Source organism: Palaemon carinicauda, chromosome 37 (genome assembly GCF_036898095.1).
Source record: "Palaemon carinicauda isolate YSFRI2023 chromosome 37, ASM3689809v2, whole genome shotgun sequence".
In the NCBI taxonomy this organism is placed as follows: Eukaryota; Metazoa; Arthropoda; class Malacostraca; order Decapoda; family Palaemonidae; genus Palaemon; species Palaemon carinicauda.
Genome location: NC_090761.1, coordinates 4,897,745 through 4,913,049, shown reverse-complemented (window position 1 = coordinate 4,913,049; position 15,305 = coordinate 4,897,745).

Here is a 15,305-nt window from a genome sequence, read left to right as displayed (position 1 = left end):
CTTTTGTTGAGATATTCACCATAAGATATCTTTTAGATAGAAGAAAGATGAAGAGCTTATTGAAGTCATTACCAAAAATCAATTGGAATATTATTTAACAACTATCTTACAAAGACATGATAACAGGTTCACTGTATCAACATTGGATTCCTTTGAAAAAGAGAAATGATTGCTCTAAATATCGAGAGTAAAACACGGGTGGTGGTAAATTTACCTCATTAAATCCAAAAACTACAAGTGCAAAAAATTAAGCAAATTTATCATAATACAGTACTACAAAGAAAATCCAGCTATCTTAAATTATTATTACTATGACTAGCCAAGCAACAACTCTAGTCAGAAAAGCAAGGTTTTTATAAGCCCAATGGCACCAGCAAGAAAAGTAGGCCTGTGATGAAAGGAAATACTGTAAGGAATTATCAAATATCTTGTATAAAGTATGAAGAGAGACTTATGTCACCATGTTCAACAAATAAAGCATTTTCAATAAATTTAAAGAGCCACTAATTCAACAGCCAGACAAGATGATAACACAGTCGTCACAGCTGGAATAAAACTACTAAAATACTTTGCAGAACAGTATTGAGCCTTATGATAGAGAACTAGAGACTAATAGAATCAACTGCATACCTATACCTGCACACATTTTCGGAAGAAATGAAAGCATGGATGGTCTGAATCATTAGTAATCTTATGTAATATATAACGGATTTTGAGCAAAGCGAAAAATCTATTTTTGGGTAAGATAGCCTTGTCGTCCTGATGGAAAGTTCCTATAGGTAGCTTTCTAAGGGATATTTGGCTACAGTGATATTTGCAGAGAATTAACCTTTAGGTCTCCAGAATTCTAACTCCTGGCGCGAATATCCTTAAAATTTCTCTTAAGGATATCGCATAATATCGGGACGTATATCTTGATACGACACATAGCAATCTTCACCACGAACAGCGTTTTCGTTTTGAGGGGGAAGAGTGGCAGAAATAGAAGGGGAGCCGTTATCAAGGTTACCTTTCCTCCCGTACTACTATTGAGTATCTAGATGGCGCTCATTCCTTGTAGCATTGAGCATGGTGCTACAGATATAGTAATTTCGGGAGGGATCCTGCCAAGGCCTTTTCTATAGAAAAGGAGGGCGGGTCCATCAGGATGACATGGCTATCTCACCCAAAAATAGATTTTTCGCTTCGCTCAAAATCCGTTTTTTGGGCTCAAGCCATGTCGACCTGATGGAAGTTTACCAGAGAATTACTATAAAGTACTGTATCTGTGGATTTTCATAGGTGCCTTAATCTTGGGACAATTTTTCTATGGTCATCCGAACCATTGAGACAAATGACGTTACTGTTATCCGTCATTACCACTAATCATGGACAATGTTAGTGCTTCCTGCCCCTGCAGGGAAGAGTCATACTAGACAGTAGAAAAGGGGTCTCAAGGTTTGCATATATTGTATAAACAAACATAAGTATATTGTATGAACAAAGATAAGTATCCACTAGATACGCAAAAGGTCTCACGGTTTGTATATGTTGTCGGAACAACTAAGTGTCAACTATATACATCGTTTGTAAGCATACAATAATATGAGGTTTAATTAAATAAATAAGAGAACTCTGGCATATTTAATGTGCTAATTGCAGGGTGAAATAAGACACAATTACACTCTAATAGACATTTATTTTGAATAAATGACTAAATGGAATAATGAGTGTAATGTGTTAAGGGAATTATACGTACAGTGAACCCTCGCTACTTCGCGGTTCGACCATCTCGGATTCACCACTTCGCGGATTTTTTCCATAACCCATATATAAGTGATACCTCGGTACTCGACCATAATCCGTTCGAGATCCGTGTTCGACCTCCGATTTGTTCGAGTACCGAATTTTTTTTCCCCATAAGAAATAATGGTATATATTCTATTCCGTTCCCAAGCACTCGAACAGGCCCAAAATATTAATAAAACGTGTACCTAAACAACAATAATTATCTAAATGTGTATGAAATTGGTCAGAAAATCCTATAAAACAATTTTAAACCATTTACTGTACTAAAATAAAACAATTTTAAACCATTTTCTGTACTGTAGTGAACATACCTTTGAGCAGCGGTTCGATGGCATACAGGGATGGATGTGGAGAGGATGGAAGGGGGAGGTTACTGCTTGGAAGGAGAGTCCCCTTCCATGATGTGGCGGGGTAGTTCTCCTTCAGGAGTTGTTTCTCTCTCCAATGAAAGGGTGGGCAGATCTATTTCAGGGGTTTCTTCTCTTCTTTGTCTCTTCTTTGGAGGAGAAACAGGCTTTGATGTAGCAGCTTTCTTTTCTTTTGTGAAAAACTGGTCTATTGTTAATTGTTTCTTCCTCCTCTGCAGTATTCTTCGAAAATGATACATGACACTATCATTAAACATATGCACTGCCCGGTTTGCTACTGCAATTTCTGGGTGGTATTTTTCAGCAAAAGCCTGCACATCTGCCCACTTGGAACAAATTTCATTGATGAGAGAACTTGGAACATCCTCCCTTACCTCATCCTCTTCTGAAGATTCCTGCTCCACAATCAGATCCTGCTGCTGTTGTTGTTGCAGGTGCAACAATTCCTCCACAGTCAACTCGGTAGAATGGCTTTCTACAAGCTCATCAATATCATCCTTGTCGACCTCAAGCCCCAAACTCCTGCCCATGACAACAATTTCCTCAACGACATCAGTGTCATCAGAAATTACAGGGGTAGCAGTGCTTGGACCCGCCTCTGGTTGGAAACCTTCAAACTCCCTCTCTGTGACACATGATGGCCACAGCTTACGCCAGGCAGAGTTCAATGTCCTATAGGTCACACCTCGCCAAGCTTGGTCAATCATGTTAACAGAGTTGAGGATGCTGAAGTGTTCCTTCCAGAATTCCTTTAGGGTCAACTTCGTGTCACTGGTCACTTCAAAACACTTTCTGAAAAGGGCCTTGGTATAGAGTTTTTTGAAGTTTGAAATGACCTGTTGGTCCATGGGCTGGAGTATGGGAGTAGTATTGGGGGGCAAGAATTTGATTTTGATAAAGCTGTATTCTTCTTTCAAGTCATCCTCGAGACCTGGAGGATGTGCAGGAGCATTGTCCATAACCAGAAGACATTTCATTGGCAAGCTCTTTTCAATGAGGTAAGCCTTAACCTGGGGGGCAAACACTTCGTTTATCCACTCAGTAAAGAATTGTCTTGTGACCCAAGATTTAGTGTTCGAGCGCCACATAACTGGTAGTGCACTTTTACAAATATTATTTCGTTTGAACACCCGGGGGTTGTCCGAGTGGTACACTAACAAGGGTTTGATCTTGCAATCGCCACTTGCATTTGCACACAGCAACAATGTTAGCCTATCTTTCATTGGCTTGTGACCTGGCATCTTCGTCTCGTCCTTGGTAATGTACGTATTGGCTGGCATTTTCTTCCAAAATAACCCAGTCTCATCACAATTAAAGACTTGTTGTGCGATCAAATTTTGTTCATTTATGTACCGATCGAATTCCCCCACGTATTTATCGGCTGCAATTTGATCCGAACTAGCTGCCTCCCCATGCCTAGTAACACGATGAATACCTGTTCTATTACGAAACTTTTCAAACCAACCCCTGCTCGCTTTAAATGTAAATGAATCACTTTCACTGGTACTCGGACTTTTCTTCACTAATTCTTCATAGATATGCAACGCTTTTTCACAAATGAACGCTTCACTAACACTTTCCCCGGCCAACTGTTTTTCTTTAATAAATATTAAAAGCAACTTTTCCATCTCCTCAATCACTTGTGGCCTTTGCTTAGTTACCGCCGTAACTCCTGTTGCAACATTCGCCTTCTTAATCATTTCTTTATGCTTTAAAAACGTAGAAATGGTCGACTTCGCCATTCCGTATTCTACCGCTAAATCGGACACTCGTACACCATTCTCATATTTCGCTATAATTTCCTTCTTCAACTCGATCGTTGTTCGCACTGTTTTCCTCTTCTCCTTCCCCTTAACACTCATTACTTTCTTGGGACTCATTATGAAAGCTAAAAAAGCAATTAAAAGCACTGAAAATCACTAAATCACAACGAATGCTGATCGCGCGTTGTCTGAGTGACGCTCTCGAGAGAACTGATGCTTCCCGAACAAGCGAGAGTGGCCGAGATGGCGCGATCATCACAAAGCCCATGCGGTCGTCACGTGTTCGGCTGGTCGAGTACCGAATTTTTGGTCGAGCACCGCAGCAAAAATTTCTCGAAAATTTTGGTCGAACTCCGAATTGTTCGAGTATAGAGTCGTTCGACTACCGAGGTATCACTGTATACAGTAACATATATACATATATATGTATGCATGTATTTATGTATATATGTATGTATGTATATATGTAGGTATATATATGTGTATATATATATATATATATATATATATATATATATATATATATATATATATATATATATATATATATATATATATATATATATATATATATATATATATATATATATATATACACACACACACACACATATATATATATATATATATATACATATATATATATATATATATATATATATATATATATATATATATATATATATATAAAGTAGGAAGATGTGATGTAGTTCTAAGGGAATAGTATGGGAAATATGTCTGAGTAATAAGCAAAGCTCTACCTCCAGTTTGTTTCTTCATTATGATCAGAGATAAATGTAAACAAAACATTGGTTGCCATTTTTTAACGTGCTTTTTAGCGTGTTTAGGAAACGCATGATATAAAATTGCCTTTAATATTTGTGCCTGTTTTAGTTTAGGGTACTGTAGTACATGCATTAAGTGTTCTGTACATTAAAGGGTAGTTTGTTAACAGTACTACGTACAAGGGAAGGTTTTAAAAGTCTGAATATACATGTTGAATAAATAGGTAAATATGGTGTGACTACTTCGCGGATTTTCACCTATCGCGGCCGCGTCTGGAACCTATCTACCGCGATAAACGAGGGTTCACTGTACAACGTATACAGAAAATATTTTTCTCCCCAAAAGGGAAGAAATGATGAGTGCCACTTTAAATTTGAAAATTTTTGATAAATTTTCCTAATGTAATTTCTGTAAATGTTATATACTATCAACACTGTGTACTATGTACACACGGCACAAGTGTTATCTGTATAATTCCACACCTGAGATTTTGAACAGTCTTAGTGTCACCATGGTGACACTCGCTTAAAAGGTATCGCACTGGAAGTGTCAACACCTTTTCACCCTAATTGATAGTCCCAATCAATTAACTGTTCATCGCAGCACTAGACGACAGGTTTTAATACACTACCTGCCGCCACCACACGATTCTTCAATTCGTGAACTTGCTTTGCGTAGTGTTTGTAGAACACTGGATGATTTCCTTACAGTATATGAGGGAAGACGCTCAAAGTCCATATATTGAAAAAAGTTCAGTGATGAAGCAAGTTTTCTCGGATCATGACCTGCGGGTGTGCTGTCAGGATCCGCTCTGCGAATGAAGTAGGTGAGCTTCGCCCTCAGTTGTTTAAGGGTTAAGTTTGATCCTGAAGTTTCTCCTTTGAAGAGCTGTCCTCCCCTGAAGTCTGAAGTTCTACAAAGATAGACCTTTAGACACTCTACTGGACACAGAGCCACATCTTCCTTCAGAGGGCAGATTCTCCAGGGACCCCATCTCTTAGTGGGTTGCTCGTTTTTGGCGAGAAAGGCTGGATCAGGAAAGAGATTCATTTCTCCCACTTCTGTGAACTGAATATGGCCCTCATTTCTTGAGAGGGTTACTATTTCACTAACTCTAGCCCCTGAGGCTATAGCGAACAGGAAAATAACCTGGGTTAGATCCTTGAGAGAACAATCTTCATTGTTCACAGATGAAGCATAATGTAGGACCATGTCCAAAGACCATGAAATGGGCTTCGGAGGAGCTGCAGGCCTAAGTGTAACGCATGCCTTTGGGATCTTGTAAAAGATTTTGTTCGTCGGGTCCACTTGAAAGGCGTACAGAAGAGGTCTAGTCAGGGCTGACTTGCACGTAGTTATCATGTTGGCCGCCAGACCTTGTTTATGAAGGTGGATAAAGAAGGACAGACAGAAGTCTATTAAAATTTCTTTCGGTCCTTTTGCTTTAACAAAAGCAACCCACTTTTTCCAAGACGATTCATATTGTCTTCTAGTTGACTTAGACTTGTATTCTTCTAAGAAGTCTATACAGTACAGCCTTTCGAGATCCCAAATCTTTTCTTAACCGCTAGGGTGAGAAAATCATGAAATGAAGGTTTTGTCTTCTCTGTGATGAAGCGAAGACAGTCGACTTCTGAACCCGTTGAAATAGTGCTGGGTTTGGTACAAGGACCAGCCTCAGCCTCAGTTCCATCACTAGAGGGAACCAGTTGCTCTTGGGCCACTTGGGGGCCACTAGAGTTGCCGTTCCCTGGAAGGATCTCAGCTTGTTGAGGACCTTCAGCAGGAGATTGGATGGAAGGAACAGGAAATTCTGGGTCCATTCGTTCCAAACTAGGGACATGGCGTCCGTTATCTCCTCTAGAGGGTCCTCGTATGTGGCTACATATCGAGGTAGTTTCTTGATCTCACTCGTCGCGAAGAGGTTGATCTGCAGTTCCGGGACTTGTTCCAAATGGAAGAGAATGAGTCTGCGTCTGGGGACCCTTCTGACTCTATCGGCTTGAGCCTGAATAGAGCATCCGCTGTCACATTGCGGAACCTTTGTAAGTGAACTGCTGATAGGTGCCATCTCTCTAGACAAAGGATGGCTAATATGGGACGATCTCGAGCCTTGTCAGTTCAGACATCTCACTATCACTTCGCTGTCCAAGATCAGCCTGATGTGGACTGATCTGCGAGGGGAGAGTTTTCCCAACGTCAAGAGGACTGCCATGGCTTCCAAAGTGTTAATGAGAAATGCCTTGAACAGAGATGACCATGTCCCTTAGACTTTCCTTTGATGGGAGTGAGCTCCCCATTCTTCCGTCGAGGCATCCACGTGAATGGTCATCGATGGCAGAGGTGGTTGCAAGGGCACAGTCCTCTTGGCCTTCGACCATGGGTTGAGAAGTGATCGTAGTAAGGCCAGTATCGGTCATTTTAGATCTCTTCGAGCGTTTGATGTGTATCTTCTCCAGACTCCTGACGCATCTTTCAGCTGTGCTCTTAGCACTGGGTCTGTTATTGCTGCGAACTGGAGAGAGCCCAGTACTCTTTCCTGTTGGCGTCTTGAAACCCTGTCGGATTACACTAGTCTCTTGACAGACCCTGCGATCTCCCTCCTCTTTCCTGAGGGAATGGAGAGACGATGTGACCTCAGGTTCCAGTGGCTTTCCAACCATTGAAACCCTTGATCTGGATAGAGTCGAGACTTCTTGAAGTTGATTTTGCATCCCAGATGTTCCAGGAACTGGATCACTTCTTTGGAAGCTTGCAGACAAGCCGTTTCGGATGCTGCCCGCACCAGCCAGTCGTCCAGGTATGCTGCTACCTGAACACCTTCTAGGCGTAGTTGTTGCACGACTGCGTCTGCAAGTTTCATGAAGATACTTGGGACTATGTTTAGTCCGAAGGGTATGGCTCTTAGAACATACTTTATCTTCTGTAACTAGAATCCTTGGTAGGAGGAGAGGGGCCATCTGTCAGGTCTATCGAGACTGTGAACACCCCTTTTTGTAACAGGGCCCTTATGTGTTGAAGGATTAACATCCTGAACTTGCTGTTTTTTATGAACTTGTCGAGTGGCGACAAGTCCAGAATGACTCTGAGTTTTCCTGAGTCCTTCTTGGGAACACAAAACAGCCTTCCCTGGAATTTGATGGACTTTGCTTTCCTTATAACCTGTATGCTCAAGAGCTATAGGGTATATTCTTCTAATGCAGGGTTGGAGTGTTAGAAGAATTGAGGAAATGATGGTGGAGACTTGTTCCGTTACCATCCTAGTCCAGTCTTGATTAGGCCGTGGGCCAAGGATCGAAGGTCCAACGATCCTGAAATTGTAGGAGCCTCCCTCCTACCGGAAACGTCTCCTTGCTTCGATTGATCGGAGGGTTTACCTCCTCGACCGCATCCTCCCTTACCTCTTGAGGGATGTCTAGAGGAGCCCCGTCTGGATCCTTTACCTTTCAACCGAGAGGTAGTGGTCTGCCTCTCAAACCCGGGGTTGAATGCTGGTGACTGGGCAACCAGCTGTTGAGGCACCACTTGGAAGGTGGTCTGTGTTTGGGCCCCCACTTGGGGCACCACGGTCATAGTAACTGTGGGATGTTGTTGAGCAGGCTGAGGGGGAAGTCTAGACTTCTTTGTCTTCCTTTTAGGTTGGGGACCCGCATCCGGGGAAGACTTCCTCTTTGAAGAGATGCCCCACTTCTGGAGAAGGTTCCTATTCTCTGTGATGGCTTTCTCGACTACTTCCTTGACTACTTCGTTCGGGAAGAGGTCTTTACCCCAGATGTTAGAAGATATCAGCTTCCTGGGTTCATGTTTCACTGTTGCAACAGTGAACACGAACTCTCTACAGGCTCTCCTAGCCTTCATGAAAGCATACAGGTCCTTTACTAGGGTGGCCATATGCATTTTGGCAGAGACCATGAGCATGCCTGGGGTACTTCGTTGGCCTGCACACATCTCTATGCAGTTTTGTAGGGATAAAGAGGCTGCAAGTCTCTCCTTTGTCTCTTGTTCCTTGCACAAGAGCAACTCAGAAAGTTTAGGGAGATTCTCGCTAAACTCGTCCAGCGATGTCCGTGTCCAGTTTCCCTACTGAGAAGGTTAGGTGGACTTCCTTCCATTCCTTCTCCTGCATGGGCAAGGCTAGTGACAGAGGCCTGCACTCCTCTAGTGCAGGGCATGGTTTGCCTGCCTCCACTGCCTTGGCAGCAGATTTAAATGCCTTCAACGTAAAGGGGAAATGTTATTGAAGCAGGAACAAGAAAGGTAGGGTGTTTCTTGCTCAAGGCAGACACTTTTGACACCGAATAGCCCGCCTTTCTCAGGCTACTTGACAAGAGAGCCTGTGCCTTATCGTGGTCGAAAACCATGACCTCCTTTGGTTCCGTCTCCTCTTTTGGCATTGGTTCATGCTTCAGTCGAATGAAGCAATCAGGGTAAGCGTTAAAGCTTGGCCAAAACTGGATGTTGTCTAAAGGGACAGCTCCCATCTTCTCTGAGATGTAGAGTTTGCCGTTCGAAATCGGCATAAACTCCCCATACCTCCAGGGATTGGTTTTGGAGCAGGTCGGGAGGTCTTGGCCTCTGGGTCGCTTGTATGACCCTCGGGAGGCGATAAGTGGAGCTTCACGGAGCTCTGTCGAATTTCGCTTCCCTTGCTTTGCCTCGTTTGCGAATGTTCTCCATTAAATCCGTAAGATGGGCCAATGCCTGGCTCATGTTGTCCAATGGAGGGGTAGAAGGTGAAGACGTCGAGGGTAACGCCTCTGGAGCCGGCACAGACGGAAGGAACTCCAACCTGACATCATCATCTTCTTCCAGAGGTAGAGTAGACTCCTCCTCGGGATGATCCTTTAATGGATCATTTTCAGTGTCTATAGACACTTCCGACATCCTTACCTCCTGATGGATGTTCATACTTTGCAACGCCTCTCTGACATCCATCTCGATGGTAATCTGGACGCAGGGAGGTCCGAGTCGTGCTTGGGGCACAACCATTTCGCTACCCGCTTTCGGGAACAGCAAGCTACGCATCCTATCGTTAGGTAGGTATGGTCCTGGAGAGTTCTTCTGGAACCCTCTTACCCGCTTGCGCAGCTTTTCACGTGCCGCATCCCTCGACTCCGTTGACTTGGGGTTGTCGAAACCTTCAGTCACCAAGGTCCGGCAGATATTGCAGACTTGGGGGTCCCAATATTGCAAGGATTCGGTAATGATGGTACGGGGGGCATGAGACCTGCACGCTTTGTGACCGTAAAAGTTCCTACTCCTTTGGTTGCAGAAGATCGCATCGCATTTCATCTGGGGTTCCCACTTTAAAGAAAGGAAAATAAAATGAGTATGCAATTGTTTATCTCACATGATAAACGGATATGCAAATATTCATATTTTAATCATTATAGCTTAGGATAGTAAGCTAGAAAGAAATAGGGAAAGACATACTTATGTATCCCTCCCAGCCAATTGCTGTGACCTCCCCCCCAATATTAAAGATATAGAGTTTCCTTTATCAGGGTAACTCAAAAGAGAAGGGTTCTAACCTCTAGGGATAGAAAAAGTGTGCACTGCCACTGACCCTTCTAATTATTTAATATTGCGGGGTAAGTATTAACTGATTTCCAATCAGAGTATTGAAGGAATTCTATTCTTTCAATATAGGATTGGTCTCAGCACAAGAATGTACAAGGGTACACAAGGTATGTTGGAAATTAACTACTGTATAATAAATAGTATAGTTTTCTGTTTGCAGTATATACTATACTGCAAATATACTGGCTACTGTATAATCATATACTGTAGTTCAGCCGGCGTGTTGCCAGCATGGCTAGCACCTGGTGGCCCAGTCCGGCCGGCATGTCGCCGGCTGGACTAGAAATTAGAAAAGACACATACTTGTGTATCCCTCCCAGACAATTGCTGTGACCTCCCCTTCCAATATTAAGACTAGAGATTTCCCGATCAGGGAAAACTCAAAAGAGAAGGGTTCTAACCTCTAGGGATAGAAAAGTGTACTACCACTGACCCTCCTAAACTACTGTATTCAATATTGTAGGGTAAGTTATTAACAGATTTCTAATTCAGAGTATTAAAGGAATTCTATTCTTTCAATATAGGATTGGTCTCAGCAAAAGACTGTGCAAGGATACACAAAATATGTTGGAAAATAACTACTGTATAATATATACAATAGTTTTCAATATTAATCTTACCCGATAATCATGTAGCTGTCAACTCTGTTGCCGACAGAAATCTACGGTCGGGATACGCCAGCGATCGCTATACAGGTGGGGGTGTACACAACAGCGCCATCTGTGGTCAGGTACTCCAGTACTTCTTGTCAACACCACCTCAATTTTTCCTCTGTCGTGCCTCCGGCTAGACCTACATGGATACGCTGTTGATTCTGGAGTTATTGTTCACGATTTGGTGATGTATTTGCTCTAGAGTTTAGCCTTCGCTATTCAGGAAGCTTTATCATTAGCTTAGCAAGTTTTTTGGAATTAATTTGATTTAATTTTGGTGACGAAGAGAGTATGAACTCTCTTTCACTTTTAAATGGCCGACCCTTCCCTTAGACGGAAGTGTTGGTGTCGAAGAGAGTATAGACTCTCTTTCTTAATTTTGCTTAACAAAGTTATAGATTTATTTTATATCTCTCCGCCTTTTATAGGCCTCTTCGATTAACTTCCTTTTATTATAAACTTATTAAAATTAATTTTTATGTTTGTTTATATGCGACCTTTCCTAATAGTAGGCGGTCTTTTCTTGGAACCGAAGTTAATTAACATTGAGCCCGTCATTTCGTTTTTACCTGTTAACATTTTATGCTATTTTAATGTTTTTGAAAGAATTTCTTTGATAGTCTCGTACTGTTTTCAAAGTTGAACTAACGTTTTGTTTTGTCTCTGCAGTTGTTGACGTTCAGAACGTTCAACTTGCGCTCTATCGTTACGATAGAGAGAGAGTATTCACGGTTTCACGTTGCAGTAAGAGTAAACCGATTCTAGCGTTTTGTTCATTCTTTCTTAGCTTAAATGGTTTTAATTCTAATAAAGGAACTTTTTATTTGGGAAATCTTTCAGTTTTTTTCCTTTAACAATAATATGTTTTAACGATATATAGAATTGGGCTCATCTCTCAGGTTCTAAGTCAAAAGAGAGAGAGAGAGAGATAGAGACGGAGGGAGAGAGAGGAGGGTAAACGTTTCGTTCAAGCGGGTAACGTTGTTATCGTTTTTGCTCTTCTCCCTAGTCTCTTTAGGGGAAGAAGGTAAACGTTTCTAGAGTTTTATTCTTGTTCCCAGGCTTTATACGGTGAGAGATTTTAAACGTAGTTTATTTGATCTAGTGTTTAGTCTCTTTTCCAGCCACTGAATTATTTATCTTTCATTATGTTTTTCTGTTACATTGTAATACTGTTTTCGCAATTACTAACTTTTAATGAAGGATAGAATTGCGTGTTTCAGGTACAAACCACTTAAAGTTTCGAGTTCAGTGAAATAAGTGCAAACAGAAAATCAAAAGTGATAAAGTGATAAGCGCAAAGTGTTACAGTGTTGCGTTCGAGGGTTCGTCTGTTCGTGCCAGTTGTTCGCCTAGTCTGGGACCTCTTACAAGCTCCCAAGCCCAGGGGAGAAGTAACGTCGAAGGACTTATGGGTTCATCAGGCCTTGATCGACGAACAGACGTTTCCCTCCGTGGTTTCGGGTGTAACCAACTCACGTAGCCGACGTGATCACCCCACCCACACAAAGACGAGAGAGCCCATTTATTCCTCGTCTGCGGAAGAGGTTTCTCGCAGAAACCATGGACCAAATCTTGCAGCTTTTAAGTGCAAGTCGGTCCCTTCCGCGCAAGTCCAACTCCTAGGTGTAGCCATTAGCACTGGGTCAGTTCGGACTTGCTGCAGTACGACAACTGCACACCTCCCAGAGAGGCAAGGTGGTACCGCAACAGGCAGTAACTCCGTCTGTTGCCGCACCAGCTGTTTTAGACCCTCAGTCTCAACGGACAGTAGCTCCGTTTGTTGTTGTCTTTCATAGACCCTAGTGGTCTATGCTGCAGACAATGCAGTCTCAGCTTGCGGTTTTGATGCAGGAGTTTCAGGCAGAGAAGGTTAGCACACCTCCTCCTGCGAGCGCTCCTCCACCCTGCCAGACGTATGATGTTGAGGCTCCTCCTGCCTCCATGCGTGAGCTGCCGCATTGGGAGTTGCCAGGTACCAGCGCTATGCAGCAACCTCCTCTTACCTTGAGGCAGGAGCCTCTTGTTATGCGGCAACCTCCTCAACCCTTGAGGCAGGAGCCTCATGCGTTGCGGCAACCTCCTCCACCCATGAGGCAGGAGCCTCATGCGTTGCGGCAACCTCCTCCACCCATGAGGCTGCAGCCTCATGCTAGGCGGCAACCTCCTCTACCCATGAGGCAGGAGCCTCATGCTATGAGGAGCCTCATGCTATGCGGCATCCTCCTCAACCCATGAGGCAGGAGCCTCATGCTATGCGGCAACCTCCTCTACCCATGAGGCAGGAGCCTCATGCTATGCGGCATCCTCCTCAAACCATGAGGCAGGAGCCTCATGCTATGCGGCATCCTCCTCAACCCATGAGGCAGGAGCCTCATGCTATGAGGAGCCTCATGCTATGCGGCATCCTCCTCAACCCATGAGGCAGGGACCTCATGCTATGAGGAGCCTCATGCTATGCGGCATCCTCCTCAACCCATGAGGCAGGAGCCTCATGCTATGCGGCAACCTCCTCTACCCATGAGGCAGGAGCCTCATGCTATGCGGCATCCTCCTCAACCCATGAGGCAGGAGCCTCATGCTATGCGGCATCCTCCTCAACCCATGAGGCAAGAGCCTCATGCTATGAGGAGCCTCATGCTATGCGGCATCCTCCTCAAACCATGAGGCAGGAGCCTCATGCTATGCGGCAACCGCCTCAACCCATGAGGCAGGAGCCTCATACTATGCGGCATCCTCCTCAACGCATGCGGCATGAGCCTCATCCCTTGCAGCATGAGCCTCATCCCATGCAGCATGAGCCTCATACCATGCAGCATGAGCCTCATCCCATGCAGCATGAGCCTCATCCCATGCAGCATAAGCCGCACGCCATGCAACATGCTCTGCTTACCTTACAGCATGCTCTACATACAGCATGCTCTGCATACAGCATGCTCTGCATACCTTACCGCATGCTCCTCAGTCACACATCTTTGGTTGTTGCCAACTCACAAGACTGTCAAGCAGTTTCATAACGTTGCCTTCTGGTCTGCTGCTTTTGCACCAGTGAAACCCTCACTGAGAGAACTTAGCTTTTCTCGGATATGGTTCCTGTAGATGAGAAAGTGCTATTCTCCCTCCTTCTGATATTCCCTTGAGGACTCTGTCATTTGGAGAGGAGCCTTTAGCTGCTTAGCCTCCTATGGACTTTTATTTAAGCATAACATGCTTCCAGGGAGGGTAATGGTTCCACTTCAGTCGATAACCCCGTCTGTTACCACACCTGCTCCCATAGACCTTGAGCTTTGTTGCAAGACATGCAGTCCAAGCTTAGTCCTTGTTAGAGGATTTTTTGTTTACGGAGTCAGTGTGTCACTGGGAAGACGTTCAACAACCAGCAGAAGTGACTTGTTGTGACGCAGTGCGGCAACCTCAGCAACCCGATAAGGAGTTGTCTGTACGACCCAGACAGTCTAGACAGTTTCGGGTTGTCGCTGTACTTCCTCGCTTCCCCATGGTTGACAGTTCACAGACTGTGCAGCAGTACCATGATCTTGTGTCCGGCTCCGTCAGACGACTGGCTTTTAAGAGCTCCCACAAGTCGTCGCTGTCTGGAGATTCTCAGATGGACTATGGATCTGACCAAGGAACTGGGCCTCCTGGTCAATTTTGAGGAGTCCCAGCTCGTCCCATCCCAGACCATTGTCTACCTGAGTATGGATCTTCAGAGTCGAGCTTTTCGGGCTTTTCCGTCGGCCCCAAGGATCTACCAAGCCCTAGAATGCATCCAGAGCATGCTGAGAAGGAACCGATGCTCAGTCAGGTAGTGGATGAGTCTAACAGGGACACTTTCATCGCTGGCCCTGTTCATCGAGTTAGGGAGACGCCACCTCCGCCCCCCTTCAGTATCATCTAGCTGCTCACTGGATAAAGGACATGACGCTAGAGACGGTCTCAGTTCCTGTTTCCGAAGAGAGGAGGTCTACTCTCACGTGGTGAAAGAACAGCTTTCTTCTCAAGGAAGTCTACCTTTGGCTGTTCAGAAACCCGACCGCCGTCTCTTCTCTGACGCATCAGACACGGGCTGGGGTGCGACTTTGGACGGACAGGAATGCTCGGGAACATGGAATCAGGAGCAAAGGACACTTCACATCAATTGCAAGGAGCTGTTGGCGGTTCATCTGGCCTTGATAAACTTCAAGTCCCTCCAGCTTAACAAGGTGGTGGAGGTGGACTCTGACAACACCACAGCCTTGGCTTACATCTCCAAGCAGGGAGGGACTCATTCGTGGAAGTTGTTCTAGATCGCAAGGGACCTCCTCATCTGGTCAAAAGATCGAAAGCTCACGCTGGTAACGAGGTTCATTCAGGGCGATATGAATGTC